Source organism: Crocodylus porosus, unplaced genomic scaffold (genome assembly GCF_001723895.1).
Source record: "Crocodylus porosus isolate Cpor-Errol unplaced genomic scaffold, CroPor_comp1, whole genome shotgun sequence".
In the NCBI taxonomy this organism is placed as follows: Eukaryota; Metazoa; Chordata; order Crocodylia; family Crocodylidae; genus Crocodylus; species Crocodylus porosus.
Genome location: NW_017728931.1, coordinates 90,284,388 through 90,308,168, shown reverse-complemented (window position 1 = coordinate 90,308,168; position 23,781 = coordinate 90,284,388). Strand labels below are relative to the sequence as shown.

Here is a 23,781-nt window from a genome sequence, read left to right as displayed (position 1 = left end):
CACTTGCACTTTCACTTAAGGAGAGTATTAACATGAGCTACAATGCATCAGCGAACTTTGACAGCTTTTCCTAATGCAGATAAAGGTAGATAAGTTCCCTAATATAGATAAATGTAGGCAAAGAAGCTGTTACCACTTTAGAGTGGTTGCTTGTATTTCTATTACAAGAATATGCTGAGTAGCACATGAGATAAGACCATATGTATATTCCACATTGTTACAAACATTGTGCCAAATCCTCCACAGCCTTGCACCTTGTACTTTATTTAAATCTCTAAAAAATAAATTTAAAGTAGGTAAAAGGCTTTAAATCACAACAATGAAGCAATTTTAAAACAAATTCAGAGTATCTGAATTTGACAGGGAGCCAAAGTAACTACTTGAAATCTGAAGGGTTTTCCCCATTAATTTATACTTATAAAGCCAAATATTTGAACAGGTTGAGATGTTGCAGCTTGTTCTCAGAAAAGCCCCTAGTTTAGAATATGGGTCACAGAAATTTTTATTACAATCTTGACATCAGTCTTTAAAATAAACAGCTGAATTCTGGTGATATTCCACATGGCTGGTGGCAAAAGGAAATAGTAGCTGATCTGACACAATGATCCAAAGTTAGCAGTATACATGCCATCACTTAGGCTTTTGATACAGAACAAATTAGATCAGTTTCAACAGAAAAGATTCCTAACCAACAGACACAGCACATCTACTGGTTTACATTTATTCTAGAGATTTCCTCCTGAAGATTTTAGCCAAATATAGTAACTTTAGCACATGCTGACACTGAGGGAATCAGATTCTTTTTTTTCTTATTTGAGTGTGTGCCAAAAACCCTCTGTCCCACAGCTATGTGTCAGACTTGGTTCTTTTATTTTCTCAGATGAGGTTTAGCTACACAACCATTGACCACGCAGATCACCTAGATTGGCTAGCAATTCTAGGCATTTAGCATTGGGTCCCATACAACAGTGTATCAAAGAAACACAGAACCTATAGATGGAAAAGTATGTCAGTACTGGAAAACCTGTAGTCAGCAATACTCATTAATAGTTGAGTTTCTTTATACCTCCAAATTAAAAGGTTGGTTTATGCCAAAAATTAGAGTTTATATGTTTCTTTCTTTCTTTAAAATCCCAACTGACATAACTATGGCTGTTATAATTCTTGTTTGTTTTTCATCTGAAAGATACCTGGTAGCAAGGAGTTGCCCATCCCAAGATGCATTGTGTAAACATTTCCTTAAATCACATTTAAATTGGCTGTCTTTCATTTTCATTGGAAGTGTCATTCTTGTCAGTATATCACACAAATATAAGGTATATATGGTAAATATGACCATGAATATATTATGGTAATATAAGGTAAACATGACCAACAGATTTACATTCACCAACTTGTTCATTATTTTTAATACTTGTTCCATATTCTCTCTTGGTAGACTCCTAACTTAACACTTCAAATATTTATACTTTTTCTTTATGTGAAAGTTGTTCCATGACTTTATACAGATCTATTTCCTACTTTTACATTTTCTGACATGTGGAAGAATCTAGTTTTAAGATGTAACAAACAATTCAGGTGACTTCATCTGAAAGCCAGTTTCAAAGCCCATTAGATTCCATGGTGCACTGTTATGTTAGTCCAATAATGTACCATGTTTCTTCAACCAGAAAGAATGTCAGAGGGCTCATGGGAGAAATCATCCACCTAAGGATCCTAGCTCATAAAGAAAAGCTATAGGTATGAAGCACCATGACAGCTCAAATAGTCACAACATTTTTGAATGGGCTCAAAATGAAAAAAAAAAATTGGTATTGCAAATCAAATTATTTCTATTTGGTGGGATGGGCAAGAAACAAAATATTAAGTTTCTATTCAGCAAAACTTAAATTTTCTTGAAGAAAATGTTAATTTTTAAAGAAACTGTCTTGCATAAAGAAGTTCTTGCCCAGCATTCCTGTGTACTTTTAACTTTACCATTCTATATAAATTAAATCAGTTCCAATTCTCTGTCATTGTTACTATAATTTTATGAAAGTTTAATTCGTTTAGGTTGTTTGTGGTAATATATTTTGTGATACTATAGAATTTAAAAATGACAGCAATCTGGTTTTGGCCATTTGTTATTATAGTAGTATTTAACCATTGTAACTGCATTGGAACTAGATAGAAATGAAAGATTTGTTACTGCCCTGCTAACTGAATAAGATCTGCACTAGGTATTTGCTGTCTGCTTGTAATCTCACATTTAATTTACAGATCATTTTCACTCTTTCTTTTAGTACTGGCTGACTAAGACCTATATCCTTAGCACAAAAACTCAGGCATAGGCATACTTCAGCCTGGGCTTCAGAAAAGCAGACTTCGACTCATTCAGGGAATGCATGAGCAGGTTCCCCTGGGAAGTCAGTCTAAGGGGAGAGGAGTCCAGGAGAGCTGGCTGTACTTTAATGAAGCCCTGCTGAGAGTGCAGGAACAAACCAACCCCATGTGCAGGAAGACTAGCAAGCATGGCAGAACACCAGCTTAGTTTAGCAGGGAACTCATCAGTAAACTAAATCACAAAAGGGAAGCTTATAAGAAGCAGAAACTTGGACAAACAACTAGGAAGGAGTGTAAGAGCATTGCTCAGGCATGCAGAGATGAAGTCAAGAAGGCCAAAGTACATTTGGAGTTGCAGGCATCAAGGGATATGAAGGGTAACAAGAATAGTTTCTATAAGTATGTCAACAACAAGGGGAGGATCAGGGAAAATGTGGGTCCCTTACTGAATGGGGGAGGCAACCTAGTGACAGAGGATGCAGAAAAGGCTGAAGTACTCAATGCCTTTTTGTGACGGGGCCATCACAGGGCTAGTCACAACGTTGGATCTGCTACCTGTCTAGAGCAGTCCACCCATCTGCCATGCCTTTTTTGTAACTCAGAAGTTGTTTCTAGGTGGAATGCTGCCCATTTAATGCCCTGATGCCAAGGATGGACCTCCCCTTTACTGTATCCCATGCCTCACAGATGGCATCCAAAAATCACTTCCACTATTGCTTCCCTGGCATCATTACTGGGCCACACTCGGCCTCTGGCCCAAATGTGGCCTCAGGTGTCCTTAGACATGTCCTTCATGCTGGTCACCTGACATACGTGCTTCTTTGTACCTTATGTTAATCTGTTGGCTTTAGAGCCACTCACAATCTTGCCCTATAGCTTTACCCTATGGGATCAAAAGGTGTTAGTAATTATCATGAAAGGTTACCTACCACCCGAACTCAGGTTCACCCAATAAGCAAATTACACCACATTACTTTGAGGTTTGAAATTAGCATTACCTGCCTAAGCTCAACTCCTTAGTTTTTTATTCCTGGATTCTTTGGAATGCACTGATTATATTATAAAAAACCTGTTAGATAAGCTAATCTTGTAGCTTTGCTTATTTTGGGGGCTCAGTGGTTCCATGATCAGTGCAAACAGTTAGATTCAACACTTTGGTTAAATTGTGACAGACAAATTCCACTTGCAGGTTGCAAAATTGCAAGCTTTGCATTAGCTAATCTTAACTGCTTATACAATTGCTGAATGCCTCCAAGAGCATATATTTGTTGCTCATAATAGTAACCCCTCTGGTTCTGGCTACCACACATACCCCCTCACTGTGGCCTCTACTCATGCCCCCCACACTGGGGCTTCTGGCCTTTACACCCATTGGGCCTCAGGCATCTGTTGATGTGCCTGGACTCCACTCTTGTCCTATGGCCCACTCAGGCCTCAGACATCTATCGACCTGCCTTGACCTCACCCTCATTCAGGCCTCCCACTAGGCTCTACTCCCATTTAGGCCTTGGGCCTCGGACCTTCCTGACCCCCTGTACTGTTGCCCAAGTCTCACATTCTCAGGCTTTGGGCCCTCCTGGCCCCTGTGTTGTTGCCCAAGCCTGGTGCTTTTCTCTTAGGGTGTGCTCCCCTAGCCTTTCCCCTCCACAGGATCACCCAGAAGGCAGTGGAGACTGAGGCTTTTCAGAACCCCATACTCACCTTTCATTAGAAAGGCATTGGTCTGGCATTTCCTGGGGACTGCCCCACCACACCTATCCAACCCTAGCAGGGTGTAGTTTCAGGTCATGCCCCAGCACCAACTGCAGGCCCTCCTGCCCTGGTCCAACTCCTCCCTCACTGAGCTCCTGGATGTTCTTCCTGAGCTGCTTTCTCTCCTGGGGACTCTAGTCCAGCCTTTCCGTATACCCTGTTTCTCAGCTGCTGGCCCCATCACTCTCAGACTCCTATATAGGCCACCTCCCATCAGGAAGCTGGGCTGCAGCCTCCATCATTCCAGTGTGCTGGCTGGCTGACTGCCTATCCTCTTTTGGCAGTGATGTCTCCCCCCTTAAAGTGGCAAGCACCTAAAGGTACTCTGTCACACACCTCCTCCCTTAAAATCCTTCCCGGAGGAGAGCATCACTCTGCCTCTCCCATGTGCAGGCTGCCTCACTGCAGCCTGTACAAACCCTTAAAGAGGCAAGCACCCAAATGTACTCTGCCACACTTTTTTACCTCAGTCTTCACAGGCAAGTTCAACTCAAAAACTACAGCACCTGGCAGTACGGTTTGGGGAGGAAGCAAGAAGCGAACAGTGGTGAAAGAGCAGGTTAAGGGCTATTTAGAAAAGCTGGACATATACAATTCCATGGGACTGGATGGGATGCACCTGAGGGTGCTGAGGAAGTTGGTTAAAGTGATTGCAAAGCCACTGGCCATCATCTTTAAAAACTCATAGCAATTGGGAGAGGTCCAGGATGACTGGAAGGGCAAGCATAATGCCCATATTTAAGAAAGGGAAAAAGGAGAATCCAGGGAACTACAGACTGGTCAGCCTCACTTCAGTTGCTGGAAAAATCATGGAGCAGATTCTCCAGGAATCCATTTCTAAGCACTTGGAGGAGAAAGAGGTGATTAGGAATAGTCAGCATAGTTTCACCAAGGGCAAGTCATGCCTGACCAACCTGATTGCCTTCTATGATAAGATGACTGGCTCTGTGGATGTGGGGAAACCAATGGATGAGATATACCTTGATTTTAGCAATGTTTTTGATACAGTCATCCACAACATTCTCACAGGCCAGCTAAGGAAGTATGGGTTGGTTGAATGGACTATAGGGTGGATAGAAAACTGGCTGGAGCATCAGGCTCAGAGCGTAGTAATCAATGGCTCGATGTCTAGTTGGCAGCTGGTATCAAGTATAGTACTCCAGGGGTTGGTCCTGGGGCCAGTTTTATTCAATATCTTCATCAGCGACTTGGAAGATGGCATAGTGTGCACCCTCAGCAAGTTTGCAGATGACACCAAGCTGGGGGGAGTAGTAGATACACTGGAGGGTAGGGCTAGGATTCTGAGTGACCTGGACAAATTGGAGGATTGGACCAAAAGAAATCTCCTATGGTTCAACAAGGACAAGTGCAAAGTGCTGCACTTAGGATGGAACAATTCTATGCACTAGTACAGGCTGGGTGCTGACTGGCTGGGCAGCAACTCTGCAGAAAAAGACCTGGGATTTACATTGAACAATAAGCTGAATATGAGCCAGAAGTGTGTCCTTGTTGTGAGGAAGACTAACAGCATACTGGGCTGCACCTGTAGGAGTGTTGCCAGCAGGTCAAAGGAAGTGATTCTTCCCCTCTATTCAGCACTGGTGAGGCCACATCTGGAGTATTGTGCTCAGTTTTGGGCCCCCCACTACAGAATGGATGTGGACAAACTGGAGAGAGTCCAGCAGAGGGCAATGAAAATGGTGAAGGGGCTAGGGCGCATAACTTCTGAAGAGAGGGAACTGGGTTTATTTACTCTAGAGAAGAGAAGACAGAGAGGGGATTTAATAACATACTGTCACGGGATGGGGTCCCCCAATGCTGGCCATGATACCCCTAGGGCCCCTCGACTGTGCCATTTCAGCCCGATGGGCACCCTCTTTTCTTGCCCACCATGTCTTGGTGTAACTATAATAAACAGGGAGTCTGCCTTAAATCTAGTTGGACATGTTCCTGATGGACCCCACTGAACCCCATGGGTTCTTGGACCCCTTGTGGGTCCCATTTCAAAATGGATGTCTTGGGACTCCCCCAGCCTTATGGGCTAGATGCATAAATCGCCCCTTTACCATGCCCCAAGACTCACAGATGGTATTCCCACAGAGTCCTTCCAAGGCCTTGGTTTCCTTCCCCAATAGCCTCAGCCCAATCCACTGGTCTTATAAACAGAAATCAACATGCAAGTCCCTAGGCTATAACATAAGCCACACAGGGATGCTCTGCCCCTTAACATTACTTAGAAGCTGAACCTGCAGTCAGGCCTCTTCCCTTTGCTTCCTCTAGGAGAGCTCCTTCCCCCTTGGCTGCTGGCAGAGAACTGCCTTCCTGGTCCCAGCTCTGGGTTTATATACGTGTCAGGCCTTGCCTCTTCTGGTCAGCTGACTGCTGGCAGGTGTGGGCCAACTCTATCATTCTTGCTGCCCTGGTAACCAGCAGCTGGGAGGGTTCCTGACTGATTGCTAGGGCTCTCTCCCTAGGAGTTTCAGCCCTTAAAGGAGCAGAGCACCCTAGTGCCCTGCAGCACATACCTGAACAGGGTTTGAGAGAGGATAGAATGAGACTGTTCTCCATGGTGACAGATGACAGAACAAGGTGGAACAGTCTCAAGTTACAGCAAAGTTTAGGTTAGATATTAGGGAGAATTTTCTCACTAGGAGAATAGTAAAACACTGGATCAGGTTACCCAGAGTGGTGGTGGACTCTCCATCCTTAGAGGTTTTTAAGACCCAGTTAGAAAACCTTAGCTGGGATGATCTAGTTGTGGATGGTCCTACTTTGATCAGGGGGTTGGATTAGGTGACCTCCTGAGATTCCTTCCAACCCTAATTATCTATGATTCCTTTTCCACAACATTTCATACCTTGATCATTGCTCAGTACTGTTTATTTTTTCTTCTTCTACTCTTTTTGCCTGATACAGATATTACAATCCTCCTGGCAGAGTAAAATTATAACTATGTTAGGTTATACATAATGAAGATTAACTCCTTTCTCAGATTGAGGTCATTCTTTATCACACTGTCCTTCATTCTTTTTAGTCAGAGGTATCATTTCTCCTGAATTCCCTTGCTCTCAGATCATCACAAAGAGCTGAATTCTGGTTTAACTGGTCCAATGACAAGCAGTGCTTCTGTTGACATCACAGGTCTGAACACAACTTTTGTCTTTAAAGTAGGTTGTTACCTCAATGTCAATAAAAGGCTGCATGAGCATGCTCTTAACTATTTCCATTTTCTAATACAGGGGTTTTCAAGCTTTTTGGATCAGTGTACCCCCGGCAACTGGATGTGGAGCAGTATACCCTCAGTGGCTGGATGCAGAGCACAGGGAAGAAAGTGATGGGTGAACAGTAGCAGCACATACCCCCTGTGCTCCAGAGCTGTGTAAAAGCAGTGACTCTGGCCAGACCCTGTACTGGCCAGCTGGTGAGCTCAAAGAGCTCCCTGCATAAGCAGTGCACAACCTAAGGGAACTGCAACCGCAATCCTGTACCCCCCTGGATTCTCTCTGTTGCAACATGCACTACATTGTAACAAGGGATGTTTCACTACATGCACTACTTACAAGGGTGTTTCAGAAAGTAACAGCAATTTTGAAACAAAACTGTTTTCTGTGCAATGATCATTTATTGGACCAGATCATTTTTTTACAGTCTTAAATGATGGGTGCATTCAACAGTGCCACTATCAGTGTTCCCTGCTGCTGCTAGTTTCCCACTCCTGTTGTAGACATTTGTGTCAGCACCCATTTTGCTGTTAGTTTTGGAAACACTTGTCTTTGTATATAAACACATATATATTGTAACATGTATGGAATTCTCATAATTAGCTTTCTCAGCCCAAAGCTCCAATGCCTGGATCTTAGGCACTTATTTACAGGTATGCAAAGTGACTATCTGTAAAACTCTGCCATTCTGATTTGATAGCCTTTTGCATTTCCTTGCACAATTGTAAATAACTGTACAGAGTGCGTGAAGTGGAGAATCAGGTTCTCTCATTTCAAAGAGATCATTTTGATAATGCATGGGAATTCTTGCTACAGATTAAGCTATAACATTCTAATCTGATATACATAGCATTCATTATTCAATATCCTAACAATATGCTTTTGTATTGCATTCAGTAGAGTGGGTTATATAATACTTCAAACATAGTAAAAGACCTCCTTAGAAATATGACACACACAGCAAGCATCTGAAATTAGAATCTGCCCTCATTGAATACATGATACTACTACTATTGCTGTATCTCATTCCTCTCTGGGAAAAAAAATCCTCATCCACCTCAGCCTTTAGGATGGCAGCCTTTAGTGCCATATGATGCTCTGAATTATGCCTCTACATCTCTATTGAATTCAATAGTTTTTGCAAGGGTGTATTGCCCCTGTATCTATCAGGCTCACAACATATCTCAGAGGGACACTAAGCATAATTATATATTAATCTTTGCGCTGATGTATTTTATACATGGAAATCGTTAGCTAGCAAAAACTAGCTCTGACAGATTGTAAAACAGGGTTGCAATGCTGTTGTAGCTGTTGTAGCTGTGATGGTTCAGGAAATATGCAAGTAGGGTTTTTTGGTGATATCTTTTACTGGACCAACTGTATGGTTGGGAAAGTATTACACACATTTTTGTTTACAACTCTATATAGTTGGTCCAATAAAAGACAAGAGCCAAAAAACCCTTACTTTTTAGAATTATAAACTGGTCAGATTGCAACTTCAGTTTTCTAATTAATCTGAAGTAATGAAATAACCGGAACTGCATCTCTTCAATCACTGGAAAGAGTTCATACTATAATACAGATCTTCCTTTCTTAATATCTTGAACCTCATTGTATTAGCTAACTACTTTGCAGAAAATGCTCTTCAGATATAGAAGACAGAATAACAATAACAGAGTAGTTTATAATGGTTCCCTTTCACTGAAACTCATGTTCTAAACCAGTGAATCTTAACCAGGGTGCTGGTGCCATGAACTCCTTTTAAAGATGCCACCCGTTATTAGCACTATTAGTTGCTCACATACCTATACATGATTCACAAGATAAACCCAGAGATTTAAAATAGAAATTCATAATGTCAAAAATATTCTGACCTGTTATGGTCTTTCTCAGTTCTTTGCAATAAAATAATTGCTCTATTATTTTTCCATGGCCAAAATATGAGTGAAAACTAAGAGGTGGCATTTTCGGAGGGGTCCCTTGAGTCTAAAACACAGCTTGAGAGTCTCTGCCCTAGGCTGTCATTTTCAGTCATTGAATCTTCCCGTTTCATTGAGGGCTTGTGTTTATGCCCTTCAGCTACATTCAGAAAATGCAATGTTTCTGTAACATTTCTTGATTGTTGAAGTCAAAATATTTTAATATTCATTGTGTGATTTAAAAATATAATAAATATAATTTAAAAATCCAAACTTCTTCCTTGAAGACCGTGTTTCATTTTGCTTATAAACTATTTTATTTCTTAACTCATATTAGTTTATTAGGTGCCATTTCATAATCCTCCTTTTAATGCAATTAAACATTAGATATCATTAAACAAAATGGAGGGAACAGAAGCAGAGAGAGCTACTACCAGTGAAGAATCATATTTGAATAGGAAGAGAGATTCTAAATTTAGAGAATATGAAAATAACATCCTTATATGTGTTAAAATGTGGCAAAAAAAAATAAATGGGCACTAGATGGCACATATCCAACCTCAAGCTCTTGTCAGGAAAATCATCTGGCATGAGATTAGAGAGAAGATAACTTCTCTTAGAGTTTACCCCAGTGACCTGACACAATGCCAAATAAGGTGGAATGACATTAGGGCAGGGGTGAAAAAGAGGCAAAGAGCCAGTGGCAGTTCATGTCAAAGGCAAGAAGGCAGAAATCCAAGGAACTATTTACGTTTCTTTGTAGAAGAACAGATCTGGGTGACTACAGCAAACAACTCTCTGCACATTCTTTTACACATAACACTGATGCATGCACTTTTCTTATATTTGGAGATCCTTTCAATTAGTATTGGCAAATAATGTAGAGAAGTAAGTTGCTATTGATTAAATGTTTTTGTAAAATAAAAGGCCTGTGAAAATTTGCACAAAAAAAATTTCTCAAAAGCGTATCTGCCCTAGAAGTGTTCCTGCTGGCACACTGAAAGCTCACTGTCGGTTGGGGTTGGGAAAAAATACGTTTGCTTCAGGAGTTGAAGGATGTTTTTAAATAAAATTTTAAAAAGGGAAAATGAGGAGCATTAGTGAGAAGGTAAAAAGTGATATGCAACTCGTCTATCAGAAGCAGGGGATTCACTAGTGTTCAAGGGGTTCAAGGATTTGCTTGTGCATTGTCTATGAATCTGAAGTGTTGCCAAGCAATAGCAACCTCTCTACCTGGAACAGTTAGTTGCCTTTGGTGCTCCGTAGGAAAATAGTCCCCAGGGGCATATGCTGCCTGGCATCCTGATAGGGTGCTGCATCTGTCCGACTTCTGAGTGGCTGGGGCCACATACTGGCCTGGCTGCACCAGCAGGAGCCATAGGCTTAAAGAGTGAGAGCCATAGGTTCCTTGAGATGTTACTTTGTGTTTCCCCCTTCCACACCCACTGTGCATCTGGATGACACCCCCATAACTACACTATACAAGGGGGCAGCCACCCTAGACTGTTACACTAGGTGTGTGGGCAGGCTCCGCCACTACCTCCTCAGTTCACCAGCCACAAGCTCCCCTCTGAACCACACTGCACTCCCCCAGCACTACAGGCTGGACTGGGTTGTGCCATGACCAGGAATCCAGGTTTTCCATTCACCATGTAAAAATGTGGTAAAACCCAGATTTTCTCGTTTTAAGGAGAAAAACCCAGATTTTCTCTTTTAAAGGAGACAAGTGTTGGAAAAGGCAGGTTTCCCCTTGCAGGCTGGCAGAGCTCCAGAAGGAGGGTGATCAGCAGGGGATGCCACGTGCATGTGCGCATGTACATATGCACATGGCTGACATACAGCCTGGACAGCAGCTCCCGCAGCTCCCTACAGGTAAATTAGTGGGGGTGGGGGGCAGGAATTGAGGCCCCCATAGAGGGAGTTGGGAAGAGCTGAGGCTGCTGCCCAGCTGGTGTGGTGCATGGGGCTTGGGGCCTGGGGCTGTGTGTGGCCGTAAGGCCTAGGCAGGAAGCAGGACAGAGCTGCAGGTGGCTCGTCCAGGGGGCAGGGAAGCGGGGCTGGCTCCCTGCCACCGAGCACACTCCCAGAGGATCCATGAGGGGTATGTGCCCTCCAGATTTGTGTGGGGGGGGTGCACCAGGCTGCCGTCAGTGTGCTCAGGGCTCCCTGCCCTGCTGCCCTTCTCCCAGGGCCTCCACAGCCCAGCAGGTGGGACCAGTGCAGGAGGGCAGAGCAGAGTAAGGAAGCTCGGTGCCACCGTTGTGAGCCCAATGCCACCATGGTGAGGCACCCCTTGCCCACTGGGCAGTAGCGGGGGGGCAGGGAACAGCACAGAGTTGTGCCCCTTGCTGCTGCCAGGGGGGGCAGGGGGCACCTCACCAGTGTGGGGGTCTCAGTGGTGGCACGAGCCTCTCTCCCCGCTCTGCCCTGCTGTGCCAGGTCCTGCCTGCTGGGCCACAGAGGTCCCTGGGGGAGGGCAGCAGGTCGGGAAGCTTGAGCCCGCAGCAGGCAGCCCACACTCCACCCCTCATGGGCTCTGCTCTGGCCATGCCACCCATTGGGGAAGCCAGGCTTCACTCTGCTCCCCACTTAGGCCACAGCAGCCGCTGCCTCCCACAGGTGGCGGCTGGGTTTCAGGCACTGTTGTAGACAGGCAGGGTGCTGTGGACCTGGGTCCCTGACTCCATAGCCCTGGCAGCTGGGGGCCCCTTCGGTAAGCAGGGCTGGGGGGCAGGGTCCTGTGAGTAGGGCGTGAGGGGCACTGACAGGCTTAGGGGGCACCAGCAGGGCCAGAGAACTGTGAGTGGGAAGTGAGGGCCACCAGCAGGGCTGGGGGTCTGTGGCTTGGGAGTAAGGAGCAATAGTATAGACAAGGCACCAGTATATCAGGGCTGCTCAGCACCACAAAGCAGCAGGGGCAGACAACCACAGCTGCACCTGTATCCTGGTGAGCGAAGGGAGAGAAATACCCCACTGGGGGCTTCCCTCTTCCCCTGTCCCCCAGCACCAGAGAGACTCTGGCTGGGGGTCTTGTGTGCGGTTCCCCCCATGTCCCCTCTGCAGCTGACTGGAGGCTAAAGAGGGAGCATGGCTGGGGAAATCATGCATCTCCCAGCTCTGTGCACTGGCCAGTAGGCTGGCCCCTCGCTTCTGGTATGGGCCACTGCAGGGGTCTGGCTGCCTTTCAGTTTTGAAAAGTGAACATCAATTCACTTTCTTATCAGTTCAATCTAAGCAATTTACAAAGACTGAATCAATTCAGTCTCCGGCTTTTTGACTGTCTGTACTTAGCCTTGGTCTGCCTCTCAGCACTGTCTGAATACAGCTATACCAATTAGCCCTGCTAAGAGACAGAGTTAATTAGCTTGGCCACTTGTAATGCTGCTTCCAATGCAAGGAGTAGCCACAGGCTCTCTCCCAAACAGGAACCAGCATAGACAGGTTCACACAGCACTATGTCCAAGACCTAATTAGCAGCAGCACTAATTCTCCTGTCTGGCACTTCAAAAACTAGAACTCATGTGAACTACTTGTTCCAAAGTCTATTGAGTTCCTCAGACTGTGTCCCAGAATTTGGTTACTTTGGACTCCAACCATGATAATGCCTTACTTCTGCTGTGGGCTTCATATTAGTGTTGTAAGGAAAAACATGGTAATTCCTATGTTCTACAGAAGAAGAGGATTGCACATATGTTACCAAATCTTCTCAGGAGTGAGCCATGTCTTTTCTGCCCAAGTGCAGTGGGGCTGGACCTGATGATCTTGAGAGGTCCCTTGCAGTCCCTAACTTCTCTGAATCTATGGATTTTACTCATGTCACTCTGGATTCCCAGATAGCACATATCTATGTAGTTCCTTTGTAATCTGAGAATATAATTCAAAGGTCTTTACTGTGGATACATTGAAAAATTCATTGTTAGAACTTGGGAAATGCATGAAGTAGTAGCAACTGATCTATCATCCTATGTGCAGGGTGTCACACAACAGCATCTGAACACACCAATGTGTCACCTACAGTTGAGGTGACAATCGTGACATCTAAACCAAATACAGAACTCTGCAAGAGCAAAAGCAATGTCAGCCAGGTAAATGTTCCAGTAGAAGGCCACAGAGCTTGAGAAATGAGCATAAGGTTGGAAGTCACACATGTTCAAGTTCTGACTCTGATTTCTGTGTCGCCACCACAATTGTGTGGCTGTGGTGGCAGTTGTTATTTTACTGCCTCCACCCCCCAAATTATTTTGGTACCCAGAGCTGCTGTCCATTGATCTTGGTGGGGACTGAGAAAGTTCATCATCCTGAAGGAGGCACACCACACCTTCTTGTACCAAGTTTGATATGTAAACATTTGGTCTTCTGTTTATAGCTATTATAATTAATGTAAGAGCTTAACCCACTTTTCACATCTAATTAAACTGGTTTTGGAGAGAATGCAAGTTTCCACTATATCGTTTGCTAAAATTACATACAGATGCTGCAGAGTTCTTGTACAAACTTGTGCCTATGAACAAATTATAAGCTTTTAAGATCACAGAAAAGTTTTTGAAGTTAAAAATTAACTAGTATTACAGACACAATAACCTGTCACTTCTTTTACACTTCAGTAAAATAAAATGTTGGCAAGAGGAAATAAAATGTTCTGGAGAACTGCCAGGTCATAACTTTACACTCTGTCACATGCATACCTCCAAAGCTGTTATTAGAAATGTCAGTGAGCCGTTTATTATTATAATATATCACTTGTTTAAAAAGAACTATTTATGTTCTCTTTGATTGACAATAAAGGGGTATATAACACACAAGATTACTTACTGCATTACAGTAATGGTTAAAGTGTACAACCTATTTCCTAATTTATAGCTAGTAAATATGATTAGCAATGCTCTTTTATTAACATTTAATAGTGCCAAACAATGCCCTATGAAAAAGATGTACACATATTCAAGAGAAAAAAATCTGGTTTTACTTGTCAGTAAATGAAAGTGTGATTGAACACTGAATCAGTAAAACTTGTTCTACCCTGTGTAAAACATTTATTCTTCTGATGCCCCTAATATGAGGTCTGAGTTGTATATTAAGATTTGTGAAATGAAAGTTATATTTAGAGCTGGCTACACATATACTCCCATTGATCTGAATGGACATTTACATGGCAAAAGATAGATTGTGGGAAAGCAGGCCTTGCCTAGCCTTCTCCAACCTGTAATGGGGCTAGACGTTGTCTTAGTACATGTGCTCAGGCAGGGCAAAGACTGCTTTAAAAGAAAAGTCCTTGCCTTTTCTTTCAGAGGAAAGAAATCCCACAGGCCTTTTTCTGATCCCACTTAAGCCAATGAGGACTGGAGATATCTTCATGAAGTCATTTGCTTATGTGACAAACAAAAGTATATTCTTCTATAGCACAAACTTCAGCAATGCAAGAATACTTATTCAGTATATTACAATACTGGTCAGTTTTCTTCCTATTTAACATGCATCTAAAATCAATATAAATATATTTCCGTGTGCTAAAAGGAATTCACAACACAGCATACACATGATGCATTCTACAGAGTGATTTAATTTTTTTCCACTAATGTTACTGGCAAAACCCCCATTTAATTAATTGTGATGCATACCTAAACCTAAAGCTTATATTAAGTATATGGGGTGGCTTATTTACCTGTGGTTAAATAAACTCTTTCTCCCATTTCTAAGCTTTTCTTCCAATAATGTCATGTGATTGTCTTCTCTTTAGAGTTGGGTAGGATATAAGGAGATATCTGCATGAAACAAGGCAGCAGAAACTGCATGACAGAGTTAATTAGCCTGGACATCATACTAACCTGGCTATACTGTTTCCAACACCCATGCTAGTTTAGGTTCTCTATATAGTACTACATTGTGCTGCACAGACTTACCTGAGAAAGAAACACATATAGTCTAGTCAGCTAGGGGATGGAACATGCTTATCAAGGATGGAACTTTCAACCATAAAGACATCCCAGAAATGCAGGCACATACCTTCAATGGCTCAAGCTAGAAGCTGGGGAGCACTGGAGCAGCCCTCCCTTCCCTTCCACAATACTGAGCTGAGGGGAGTGTGGCCAGGCCCCAGCAGGATGATCTGATTAGGGAGGTGTTTATCACTCCTAACTCAGTGTTTATCAGCCCATCAGAAAACAAAGCCTCTCTATTAATTCAAGCTCTTCTTAAACAGCTTTTCCAAGGAAGAACACAGAGACATTACCAGCTATCTGTTGATTAGCTCCAAAAAGTCCTAAACTGACACAGTCCTGTCTACCTTTGTCCTGTCTGCCACAGCACAGACCATAGCCAGCATGTGGTATGCTAGCTAATGATGAGGTGTCTGTGTAAGGCAGAGGGGAGCAGGGAATCCATGCTTGAGCAGGAAGTGAGGGGGAGGGGTGTAGCAGGAGGAAGCTAGGCAGACCCTGCTGTACCTACAGTCTCTAACAGAGCAACAGCCAGGGAGCAGAGGGGATGGGTCAGCCCAGCTCTCTGGAGCAGAGACCTTCACACAGCCCAGAGAGCATGCCAGGATGCTGGGGGACTCTGATTAACTCAAACCAGAAAAGGGTCATGGACATACATAAACCAGTTTGACCCAAATCAGTTAAGTCTGATATTACATTCAACCAGATTTATCTGAAACCAGTTTCAGTCATTTCCAAACTGGTTTATATGCACTGAACATCTGCTTTGTTACAGGTTTAAACCAGTTTCTGGTCACTTAACCTGCTTTATGTGTAATGTCTGTCCTTAATCTCAGAGAGTTTAGGTCTTAAACTCTCCTACGCTACTGATCTGGTCTGAATTGTGATTTTTTTTTCAAAGGCTTATAATTTGGTCAAATTTGGGGACATTTTTCATGGGGATGGTAAATGGCAAATGACATGACTTTCACACAAAGACAACCCCATTGCCAAATTTCATGAAGCTACTCCAAAGAGTAGGGTGCTAGAGGAATAAAAATAAAATTCACATGGTTTTTTTTTAATGTGGACCAAATAAGATACATATTCCTTAACCAGGGTCTCAGATTTGCTCAAACTGTTTTGGCTGAAATTTAACAAAACTATTCAGATCAAAGCAGACACTTGTGTGATAAATTTCAGCCGAAATGATTTAAAAGTTTGATAAAGATATGAATAAATGACATAATCTATAAAGAGAAGTGTTGGCTAAACTTAAACAAAACCGATGGTATCAGTCATGCCTAAAAGAGCATTTGTTAAAAACTATTAGAAATTACTTGGTACTTTTGAAAATTCTACTACAGTTTTAGATTCCACATTAACAGGTAATACAGAATTGAATAAAGCTCACATAATTTAGATGTTTTCTTCAAAATAAGATGGCATACTGCTTGATTTGCTGAAATCTCTGCAAACTTTCTCCTCTCTGCACTGTTTAACAAGGGTCTCAGTACCCTCCTTCTTACTCCTCTCAAGCTGGTTTCTGGACTTCACATAAAAGATAAACTGTACATCAGAATCATCATTTGGTCTGACAGTTTCCAGTGGTCTTCATCTAGGTGCTTTAACATAGGCAGGTAAAGTAAGAGGACACAGATAGGACATGTAAACAAGATTTGTGCTAGTGAACTATTTTCTGACAGTATTATAGTTCTGTATATGGAAACAATGTGTAACAAGACTTAATCTCTGAAGCTGGGCAAGACCCTCCCCCCCCATGGCCCCATTTACCTTGCCTCACTGTCTGGCCTCCCTAACCCCCTCGCTCTTTCCTGCCATGCCTTTGATGGTAATAATGATACACTAAGGACGCTGTCCCTAGAGGCTAAAATAGCTTCTTCCTTGGTGCCTTCTTTCTTAGTAAAGTACTGGGAGCTTCTCCACTCCCAAACTGAGTCTCTCAGGGTTTCTCTGACCACAAATTCAGTCTGTCCAGCTCTGGTCCCTCTGTCACTGTTTCTCTTCTGCTGAGCCCTGGCACTATTGGCCCTAGACCAGACCTACTCTCACTGTGTAGGATGACCACCCATCCCTAATTGGGTGGCACATTCCTGCAACGGGAAGCTCAAGTCCCGGTCTTGGGGTTGCATGACTCTGGGACAGCACTTGTCTTTGATTCACAGCATGTTCAGGGATCAGGAAATAGAGGGTTTCGCCTTGCAGGCTGGCAGTGTTCCAGCCTGTAAGGGGTTGCTGGGAGAAGAACTCAGAGGGTGCTACATGCATGTGTGCACCTGCACACATGCATGTGACTGGGAAATGCAGCTGGGAAACATAGATTTCAGCTCGCTGCAGGTAAGTCTATGGGAGGGGATATCGGGAGTGGGGGGAAATATTGAGGCCCCCATGATGAGGGAAGGAGTGGGGCAGGGGCTGGGCACGCTGTTTAGTCAGTGCAGTGCTTGTGGCCAGGGTGAGGAGAAGGATAGAGCCACAGGTGGCTCATCCAGGAGGAGAAGGGCATGGGGGGGGGGCACATGCCTTCCAGATTTATGCACAGGGCAGGGGTGGATGCAGGCTCAGGGCTTCCTGCCCTGCTGTCCTGCCCCCAGGGGCCTTGCATTGGTTGTGCCACCATGGTGACATGCCTCCCGCCCACACAGCAACAGCAGGGCCTGTGGCAATGTCAAGTTGTGCCCTCTGCTGCTGCCAGGTGGACAGGGATGTATAGCTAGCATGGTGATCCCAAGGGAAAGGCAGCAGGGTGGGGAGCTCCAAGCTCACAGCAAGCAATCCACATCTGCCCTGACTCAAATACATTTGGCTCTTGTCCAGCCATGGCTACAGCAGCGGGGTGTGGGGGCAGGAAGTGGGTATGTGTCCCACCTTTCCCTTTTGAAAAGATGGTCACCCTATCACTGTGCCTTAAGGGCTTTAATCATGATCTCCAGGTGCCCCTATAGCCACACCTGTGCCTCATGGGTATTACTCTGATTTTATTCATTGTGCCTTCCAAACCACTCCTGTGCCACAACCAAGGTCCCAGTTACCCAAAACCCAAAAGGAATCAATTATATAATACAAAAATGCTTGTTTTTGTGAAACTCCACACAGGCCTCCTTACCCTTCTGAAAATCTGGGTTAGTTTGAACTCTTACCCGCAGGCTTATATGGCCCCTTGTTCCTGCCTCTTCCACTCAACTGATCCAGCTCTCTGTTAGCAGGTTCCAGGTGCTGCTAACTCTCTAATCAGCATCCCGTATCTGCAGGCTGAGTCCCACAGCCCATGTAACCCTGCTACTCACACCAGCTGTTTCTTGAAGCCAGGCTTTCTGCAAGCTTCACTAGCTCTGCTCTCCCTGCCCTGCCCTGCTCTCTTCCATCCAGTAACGGGGGTGTTACAGTGATCCAAGAAAAAGAAAAATTATATATGTACAGTTAGCAGTACTTCACACGTCTCAAAAGCCCTATGGCCATAAGCTAGTGATTTTAAGAAGTACAGTTATCCATGTCTGTCTTCTGTGCTACATTCAAATAGGATTTAGATTTCTGTCCAAACGCTGACTCCACCTGCCCCTATGTAAATCTTCTCATTCGGTTTACAGCAGTAAAATTCAATAGTCCTGAGAAGTAAGCATGTCAAATTGCTCCCCCCACAGCACACCAGGTTCATCACAAAACTAACATACAAAGGGTCATTTCTGAAGTCATTTATAATAAGTTAAATTGGAGTGTGCATGACTAATTAAAACTCTTAAATAGTTATTTTCCAACTGCTCATGGTGGAGGATTATCTTAAAGCTAATGACATAGAGTTAAATATTTTAAGGCAGGCAGGGCTCTTTGGGTAGCTGTGATATCTTTTATTAGACCAACATATGCCTGAAGAAGAATAATTGAGCCCAAAAGCTTGCAAAAAAACTTTTTTCCAACTACTCGGTCTAATAAAAAATATCACGTCTACCCAAAATACCTTGGCTGCCTATGTTCTTAGACCAACATGGCTGCAACTAAAAACCCAGCAATATTTTAAGGTACACTTTTTATTGATATATTAATTATATGTTATGGAACCAGATTCTTTGATCCACCTGAGCTTGGCACAAGATTAAGGCAGAGAAGGCAAAAAGTAACATACTACTTTTCCAGCTCCATGATCTTCTGGCTCCTGGGGAGAGCACTTGATCTCTGGCACAATTTGGAACAGACTCAGCACTGCTTAAGTTATGCCAAGCTGTCAATGACTTGAAAGGGGTTGTTTTAGTAGCCACAGACTGTGAGAGCACAGCAGTACTTCACTCATAACTCCATTCCCATGAGAATGCACTCTGCTATCAGAAGAGGTGCCAGCACCAGGAGACACCACCAAACCTATTGCCGTTTTCTAACATTTTCAGAAAATTGGAGGATGTCCCAAGGATCTCTTGGGGAACGATGGCCTTCCAGAGTGATGGAAAGATTTGGCAAGGTTTCAGGTGCTGGATTTATTCAGCTATCCAGTTATAGTTGTGCTTGTTAATTAAATTTGGTATCTTTTGAGATAAGAGAATACAGTATACTGAGAACGTGAAATAGATGTGAACTTCTTTGTATTTCAAATTATTTTTTTAAGGTTCAACAAAGCAGCACTTGACATTGAGGATTACTGTGCATGCATGCTAAAAGGCAACCTCCAAACATTCTTGTTCAATTTCTTTAACAGCTGAAAGACACAATTTTTAATACTTGGATAATTCAAAACCAGCTGAATGGATTTTTCTTCAGACTTCACAACAATCACATCTACAGTAAGAGAGGCATACAGCAAATCAGACTAAGGAAACTGAGGAAAGCCACTGAAAACAAAGACTTAAAAAGAAAATGCCCTCTCAATCATAACCTTTTAAACCATGATAATAAAAAATCCTAATTGCAAATAGTAACTCTACATTATACTTACATATCTACTTCCATCAACAATCATATGCTTTAAATGCAATTTCACTCTCATAATAAATCTCTGTTATAATTAACTATTTCTTTATCATCTGTTTCTTTCTCACAAGTCTGACAAACCCTTGTTCCAGGCCTCTAGAATTTCATCAACACCTTGTAATTATAACACTTACTGTAGTATGCACGGATCTCAGAAAAGGTGTTAAAGTGAAGAGGGGGTTAAGTATGCAGCCCTACATTCTTTAGAGGGATATATTATTTTGTACTTCCAGTCAGAGAGTACACTATTACACTCCTCTTTAAATGTATTAAGGGTTATGTTAGATATAATAAAGAATGTGTCTTAAGATCCAAAATACTAATTTTAATGGTTGCAATTCTTTATTTGGTAAGACTTCTTCCAGTATGATAGTCAGAGAGAACACAGCTATGTCTTCTTCCCCTCCATTACATGTGTGGAAGATAAAAAATGTAGCAAGACATCTTTTTTTAATCCTGAAGGGTTTTTGTGACAGCTGAAAAATATCAAACACTAATCTAACTGTCATGCTCGCTAAGCACAATAAAGTCACAGCATCCTACTTTCTGTCTCTGAATACCAGTTTATTCATATCAATTTAGAAATAGTCCCATATAAATATCTAGGCATTTTTCAGCTGTCACAAGCTGAGTAGTTTGGCTTTAACCTACCAGTAGTTTCTTATGGGACTAATTTTGAGATAGACTCTCATTCAGTTTCTGGCACTAAAGGTCAGACTGGTAAATTTATCTGAAGCCAGATATCAAGAGCAGCTGCTTCCACAACAGGATTGAAAACTGAAGAGAGATTCTAAGACCTAAAACTACAGCATGTATAAACTAGCTACTAAAATAAAAATCAGAAAAGATATCTAAAAACTCCAGAAACAAATTAAGTGTTGAAATAGAGCACCAATAAAAATCCTAAAAGTGATCCGAATTAGGCATAGGCATCTCACAGCTATGTAGCAATATTCATGTAAATCACTGATAAGAAGAGTATCTGGTATATTTTTTTCTCTCCTGCTTGTGTTATGCCACAGCAATATAAAAGCCTTCTCAATGCCAAAGCCATAGCAGTAGAAAAAGCAAATGGAGCAGCTCAGTGGTGGTGTACTACATGAAACACAAGTTGATGACACTGAGGCTAGGGACAGACATTACACACAAACCAATGTAAGTGATCAGAAACTGCTTTAAACCTGTAACATAACGGATGTTCAGTGCAAATAAACCAGTTTGAGAATGGCTGAAACTGGTTTGAGATAAACCTGGTTGAACGTAGTATCAAACTTACTTGATTTGGGTCAAACCATTTTATGAAATGTCTGTCCCAGACCCCTTGCTGATGTTGCCCACTTCTGAACTTGTATCAGAGCCCAGGAGACTTCCATTCCTCACAGAGGCTGTGCCACTCCCCCACAGTAGGACTCAGGCCCACAGTGGCCTAGGCTGGTAGAACATGCCCCCCACCATTGTCTTCGGGACCCTGCTCCTATGCTGGTGACCACCAGGGGCCAGGAGTAGCAAGTTGGGCCTAGAAGGCAGGCTGAGTTAATGCCAGCCCTGGCACTGGTTCTTGGGTAGCTTCATCCCCTTCTGGTCCCTCACTGCTGCTTCCTGGAGCAGGCCCCACTGGATGCCTTCCTGGCTTCTTACACAATGTGGCAGCATCTTCCATGCAATGTCTCTCCTGTCCTGGAGGCCCCCATCATCCCCCAGTCAATGCATGATGTGGAGTGTTCCCCCATGGCCAGCATCTAGGGCCCTCCCTGTGGTACCCTTGGGCATTTCAGCCCAGGGAAGAGTCACTGGAGCAGAGCTCTCTATGGCAATGGGGTTAGTAGCAGTCTGCCGCACCACTCTGTCCCAGGAGACCAATTGTCTCCTTGTGGGCAGTGGCACTGATGCCACTCAGGGGTGTCATAGCTAATCCCAAGCAATATTTGACCCTGTGCATAAACTTCTTACCCTAGCACTGCAGTTCTCAGCTCTGTAGCAGCACATGCAACATCCCTCACAGAGTAGCTGGCTATCCATAGACCTCATTCTTGGACCTTCGCAGTGCGTTCTTTGTCCTGGACAGCTCATTCATGAGTGCAAGCAATTGCCAACTTGTCCATACCAACTCCCAACATGAACATCTTGAACAGCGCCCTGTATGCATGTGGTGTCCACAATCAGCACAGCACTTAATCAGAAACTACAATCTTTATAAATGTCCAGATGGCGTAGATGTAATCCACACACTGAGCAATAATACCAGACATCTGGGCAGAAGGGACAAGGCAGGGGATTGGAAACAGGGGCTTTGTTGTCAGTGACAGACCAGATGTGGGGCTGGCCCAAAGCTCAGGTGGACTGTACGAACTCTGGCTGAGGCTAGACAGTCACCCCATGAGGGGAGATGAGCAGGGTGCTGCAAAGCACCGTAGGTTGCTAGCGGAATGCAACATAATGTGAGTTATAATGGGATCTGGTACCACAGCTGTCCCTAGGGGTGTGTGAGGTCTGGGGCATATCAACCTGTGCAGGGCTGGCAACCACCTGCAGAAGCCGCCGGTGGCGGTGGGGCCCACAGCACTGTCCATGGGGGCCCCCAATGCATGGGGCCTGGGGCAGTCACCCCGATTTGCTCCTGCTCCCCGACCCCGGGACAGCGCTGTCTGGTACACGTGGTTATTATGGCTGAAGTCTGATACCACATCCATCCAGAGTTATCTTAGAGTGGGATCCACCATTTTTACAGTGCTCAATGTTCCCTGATCATCTGTTCAGTTATAGTTGTAGTATGCTTTCTGTATGCCTACCGTGCCATAAGGGTGACTTCTGTACTTGGCCTTCAAGGCTTACATCAGGAAACAACAGCAGGAAATTAACTCAGGAAGTTGAGTCCTCTGCTAACAACTTTATAGACCAGTCTTGTCTGGGAAGTCTTTGCATGAGTGCAATTCATTTTATCACCTTATATAAGGATCAGAAGCTGCTTAAAATGACAACTCATAATTTAACATACCCCCAACAGACTAGAAGAAATATTTCTGAAACCCAGGTTAGCCAGAAGAAACTGAAATCTTCAGGACGTAAAGTAGACAGGTGGGCAACATTTAAAAAAAACTGGAAATCTTGATCTATATGTTGATACTGGAAATCATCCCGGTTGACTGGCAACCTATAGAAAATTATTTGAAAATGTAAGAATCTTACTGGATTCAAAGCAGAAACTTCCCAGTCCAAAAATTAAGTTAAATTGTACTACAATTTAAGCCCAGTGGAGTGAACAGATGAAACATTAATTCTGCTTCAACTCAAAATGAAGGGTGTCATATTTGCACATAGAGATGACATTTTGAAAGATGGAATTTAATCATGTCAAACTACCTAATGGAAAAATTATTCAGTGAAGACAGCCTAACCTTACAGAATTTGTGGATAAAAGAGTCCATGGGGCTTTCTTACTGAAATATTGAAAAATAGCAGTCAGGAAGTAATTACAATTACAATGAATTACAAAGAAAAGTATATAAGCACAGAGGTGGGCAGCAGAAAAGCAGGGTGTTTCACACATATTTTCCACTGTGCTTGGGCATCTCTGGTTGTTTTTAGTTCAGAAAATGAGCAGCTGGGGTAAAAAAGGTAATGGACAGCACTAACATTGAACAGCCTGCGTATGTGAAAACTGGTTATTTCTACCAA

At 43.4% G+C, this 23,781-nt stretch overlaps 1 pseudogene; it reads left to right on the top strand.

Moving 5' to 3' along the window:
* The first annotated feature begins 42 nt into the window (after positions 1-42).
* Positions 43-7,207, top strand: LOC109315984 (annotated as a pseudogene).
* The last annotated feature ends 16,574 nt before the right edge of the window (positions 7,208-23,781 follow it).